Source organism: Dipodomys spectabilis, unplaced genomic scaffold (genome assembly GCF_019054845.1).
Source record: "Dipodomys spectabilis isolate Male_0828 unplaced genomic scaffold, ASM1905484v1 ptg000115l, whole genome shotgun sequence".
Lineage (NCBI taxonomy): Eukaryota > Metazoa > Chordata > Mammalia > Rodentia > Heteromyidae > Dipodomys > Dipodomys spectabilis.
Genome location: NW_024870792.1, coordinates 4,074,311 through 4,080,310, shown reverse-complemented (window position 1 = coordinate 4,080,310; position 6,000 = coordinate 4,074,311).

Below are 6,000 nucleotides of genomic sequence, written 5' to 3'. Positions count from 1 at the left end.
AAAGCAGAGTTAGAATTTGCAGATTTAGAGGAATAAGCTAGGCATTGATTACTTGCCATTTGAATTGTTAGGACAGGAATTAACTACTTTTTTGTTTTTAATATTTGAAAAGTCAGTAGTAACAGAATTTAATACCTAAAAATTCCTATAAAGTGAATCGTATATTTTTTTTTTACAGCTTTGCCCTTTCAGTATTTCACATTTGTATTTGTTGGCAATTCTTCCTATCCCCACAGGTGACCAAGGCTATAAAAAGAGAAGAGAATTGAATAACTAGTGAATTAGATGCATTATAAGAAAAGGCCAAAGTGAGGGATATGGCTCTATAACTCATGGAAAGTATAAAATATCTGAGATCTGAGTGACAAACGTTGACTATGTCATATAGAAAGAGGCATGTTTTAATCCTTGCTAACAAGAATAGATTTGCTAAACTCTCGGAGTTGCTACAGAAGTCAAACTCATTTTGATTAATATCAACTTATCTGACCATTTCTGCTTGTCTCAGACATATACTATTATTGCAAATAAGGGAAACCATGGGACCTATGTTTCTTTGGGCCTGAATTACTTCACTTAATAGGATTTTTTCCAAGATAAGGACTCAAATGATTTTTCTTTCTTGCTATTGTTTCTAACATATTTATAAGAGATTTATTTGTTGCTTTGTATGTCCCTCCCCACAGTACAACCCCTGTTTTCACTGTATTTGATGTTGATATAATTTGTGGAGGGGAAGGGAAAAAACAAATTGTTTAAATAGAGATACAGGTGGACCCATTGCAACAATGAGATGTACAAGTCGTTATGTCGAAAAACGAACTTTACAACTTTGGCGAGGGGGGGGGGGTGGGGGGGGGAGGGAGGGCGGGGGAGGGGCGGTGATGGGAAAGGATGGTAAGGGGAAACAAAGTGGCAACAATGCTTGATAAGAAATGCACTCATTACCTTGCCCATGTAATTGTAACCCCTCTGCCCTCTGTACAATATTTTCACAATTAAAAAAAAAAAAAAGAAAGAAGTCAAACTCAAACTGTAGCCCAAAAAGCCAGGATGTTCCTCAGGACATAGCTTATCGTGTTGATGCTCTTTGTGATAATGGGTAGTGATGAATTCTACCCTATAAAAGTTGTTCAGATGGGGCTGGGAAGGTGGCTCAGTGGTAGAGCGCTTGCCTTGTATGCATGAGGCCCTGGGTTTGATTCCTCAACACCACATAAGCAAAAAGAAAAAAAGCCGGAAGTGGCGCTGTGGCTCAAGTGGTAGAGCACTAGCCTTGAGCTGAAGAGCTGAGGGACAGCGCCCAGGCCCAGAGTTCAAGCCCCACGACCGGACCCCCCCCCCCCACCCGCCCCCCAAAAAAGTTGCTCAGAGTGACAGGAGATAACAAGGTGGCATGCAGCAGAAGGGACCATAATAGGGCATGTTTTCACTTTGATTTATTTTGATTTCTGCTTTCTGTATATAAGACAAAAAAACTCTACTTAATTTGCTATGTGTTCATCTACCCATATCTTTGATTCATTCTACATTTGATTAAGAGGACAGAATAAAGTATTTAAAAATCATTCCCTATAGGTTCCTATTAGTAAAATGAGTTGATTTTAAAATAGTCACCTGGCTTAAGTATTTGCGAAATTTGTATTTAAACAGTTTTCACAGTAATATAAAAAATAGAACTGTCAGCACAGTCTTTCACCTGATAAAATTGACAATTACCAGAAAAGTATTTTTGTTTTAAATAGATGGAGAAAAAGGAGAAAACTAAAAGCAAATATATAATTAATGTTTTTAAATAGACCTTCTTTCTTAGATCATATACTAGATCATATACTTAGATCATATACTAGATCATATATAGAATTATAGCACAGTAATTGTACAACTGAGTATTCAAATGTATTTGTATTTCAAAGAAAACACAATTTGTTATGAAGGTAAAGGATAAATTTATACAAAAGTAATGTATTAAAATGAATATTCATGGAGACTCTAGTTATGTGTGCCTGCTCTTCAGAAAAATGAATTATTACTCTCAGTGAAAAGATACTGAAAATTTGTGTCTCAATAAAAAGTACAAAAATGTAAAGCTATATAAATATATGTAATCCAGATATACATATATATGAAACACAAAAATAGCACCAAAGTAGTCAACAAAATCAGTTGTATGCTACACATATTTCTTTTATTGTCATAAGAAAAGTTAGATTAAATATCTCATTTAAAATACCTCAGAAAATGAAATATGTATTGTTTACTTGGTTTATATGCATGAGGGTAGTAGATGTTTTATAATAAAAATAGTTTAGAGATAACTTTAAAATCTACTATACCTTAGGAGGAAAAACAGTACAAATAGTTACTTCAACAATATAAGAATCATTATAAAATGCTCTTATATCTTCAGTTATCAAAACAGAAATAGTTTAGTTATTTGGAAATGATTATTTTTCTCTCTTAGGAAAATACGATGAAACATTATGACCAACAAAATACATACAAATCGCTAGGTTCACTCCTATAATACTAGCTACTCAAGAGGCTGAGATCTGAGGATCACAGTTCAAAGCCAGCCTGGGCAGGAAAGACCATGAGACTCTTTATCTTGAATAAACCACTGAGAAAACTGGGAGTGGCGCTGTGGCTCAAGTGGTAGAGCTCTAACCTTGAGCTGAAGAGCTGAGGGACAGTGCTCAGGTCCAGAGTTCAAGCCCCATGATCAACAACAAACAAAAACAAAAACAAAAATAAAAAATACAAATTAATAGTTAAGTATCAGCCAAGTTAAATAAGATAAGTAGACTGAGTAGACTGTGGTATATGTAACATGAATTCAAATTCAAATTAGTGCAACTTAGTTGTATTCTAAAAATAATTAAATAACAGAAAGCTGATACTTATGGGTCGTTAGAATAAAGAGTCAGGGCCTGAGGAAGAGAAAAGAGGAAAGGGGCAGTCATAATATTCAACATATATACTATAAAACATACTATACTATAACACTAGGGAAATGGAAGAATGAGTAGGGTTGGGAGGGATGATGGAGAATGATGGAAGGGGTGACATTAATCAAGATGAATTGATCTTATAAACTGACACATTGAACTTTAACCCCTTGGTCTAAATACTTAAAAATATTAAAAAAAGGAATTTTTACCAAAGAACCAGAAAGAAAATGGAACAACCAAACAAAAGACAGTACACACATGTACAGAGAAAATGCTGGCTACACAAATGGCTGAAATATAGTCCAAAGATTTACTCAGAAACGAAACAACTCATATGCAAGGGCAAAATACAGTATTATGGCTCAAATTCTCTTGCAATTTAGTGTAAAATATATTTTAAAGCCATGTTTCACTTCGCTTGTTTTTATGGGTTTGACACACACACATGTATACCTGCATGAGTACAAAAACATAAATCAGACTTTTATAGTTACATGTGGATGAATTATTTAAAAATATCAAAAGCAGCAATATGTCACACTCCTACCTCACCCACTATGTGTCAAGCAGAAATAAATTGCTCTTTGAGGATGAATTAATTGACCCAAATAATAGAATGATAAAATAAAATTCTGGGGTTAGAGCTGTAACTCAAGCGGTAAAGTTCATGTTTAGAACATGTAAATGCCAGGTAAAAACCCCAGCACCAAGAAAAAACAACAAAACAATAACAAAAACACTGAAAGGAAAGAAAACCTAAATTTTAAACAAATGTTTACCTTTAATCATTTGTAAAGTTATTTTTCTTCTTTCTTTCCCAAAAGCTCACTCAAATTTCACAACTCTAAAAGAATTTTCATTTTTATTATATATACATATATGTGTATATAGGAATTATATACATATATATGTATATATGTGTGTGCATGTTGGTGTATATAAATTTGTAACAACCTTCAAAAATTCAATTTTAAAAATTCAATTTTAAAAACTTCAAAGACGTCTTGATAACTTTAAAGTTAAAGAATCAAAGAAGCAATCTCTTCCCCCTTGAATCTGAATATGTGAATAAAATTACATTTGAATAATTCTCACATTCTAACTAAAACTTCAATTTGTAGATTTCAAATACAAAATAGAGAAGATATCACATTGCCCAGAAAATAGTCCTTTGAGGTCTAAACTCATTATCATTGAAGTGTGAAGTTCTCATTGTATTACTTTTCATAATGTATATTCTAGATAGCTATTACTCAGTGTCTGTAAATTCAAGAAGTGGGAAATGGTAGGTTATAATGCAGAGGAGATTTATGCTAAGATGATTCTGAGTTGTAATGATTAAAAATTTTCCAACCATTATGTGAATCCTATTGATCATTGCAAAGAGCAGAAAAGTGTGCTGTTCATTGATTTTCAGTGGCTACTGAATGCATTAGGCCTGACACATTTGATGGGTAGGCAGGTTTTCAAAGGAAGCTCAGTTAGGCTAATCTTAGTTCAGTGAAGTATTCACAATAGAATGAGAAACCCAGTAATTGCAAGACAAAATAGAAGAGTCAGAGGACTATATTATGAGCCATATCAGCATAAAAATTAGACATGAGTCTTCCCAGGAGACTAGAGTAAAAACACATCAAAGCTTTGATGCCATTTTTCACAAATGTAGCAATTACTGAGTAAATTGGGCTTTAGCTTTTCACTCCTCAGCCATGATAGGGAAGGCAAAGCAATTAGTTATTCTGCCTTCTTAGCTAAGGGAAGTTATCAGAATCTCATCAAGGTAATAGAAACATAGCTGAAAACATAATTGTACTGCCCAAGTGAAACTGATAACATGCTACTATCTGTAAATTCAATATTTTAATTTCTAATGGTCTACTTATGATTCTTTTCATATGATGCTGAATTCTTAAAAACATTTTTTTAATTTTTGAGCTATGACATAAACTATCAAAGAAGAAAGTGTGATAGAAAATTGAAATCATAATGACTTCTTTCCAGAAATTAATTCTGAGTTTAAATTTTCAGCTAGAAAGGATGCTATCAGATAGCTATTAGAAGATATCTTAGTGACATTAATATAATGTTACTTCCCACAGGATAGTGGTGGTGTCAATATCTTATGTATATTTTCCAGTACATTAATTGTCAGGGCACTTGAGTGTGCTTTAGATGAGGACTAATTAGATTCCCATAAACCGAATGATCTTTTATGCCAAGAAACAGAAAATGTATACCTGGTTACCAGCTTTATCATTTCTTTAGACCATGTAGAAGACATGTAGACTTTTAAATGTGATATTCCAATTTAATGAAATCCAAGAGAGAAATCCTCCCACTCCTTGGTCACAGTAAAATTTCTATTTACTTCCATTGGAAATCAGGATTTTTTTAATGTAGCAAGTTATTCAAAATATCAATAATGTATAGGATATCAAAATTTGCTGTTTTGTTTTATTTTAGTTATTAAAATCTTAGAAGAACTATGTCTTTCAATATAGTTCAAAAATTACTTACATTTGGCTTTTCAGTCATGACAGCTATGCAGATCAAAGTAATTTCAGGAACTGGATCAAGAATGAACAAGTTACCCTGTCCCAAAGAAATTTCGGTCCCATGGTTTCCCTTATTTGCAATAATTAATATACATATAAGATAATCTTATCAAATAAGCTGAAAAGCTCAAAAACCATGTACAAATTACCATATAAGATGATGATAAGTGAAATGAACCCCCACATACGGACACAAGAGGTCTGTCTTTATTGTTATTGTTTAAAATGTACCATGTGATTTTATTTATTGCTGTTGTTGTTGTTTCCTTTCTATGTTCTTTCCCCTGTTGTCACTGTCCTCAATTTTAATACCCTGAATCTTCATACACACACACACACACACACACACACACACACACACACACACATGTCTAATCTAGTGAGGGGTAGGGGGAAGGGGAATAACAAAACGCTGAAACAAGGACACAGAAGGACCTATTGCAACCAAGATATCCACAGGATATATTGGAAATGAACGTCACAACTTCGGCTGG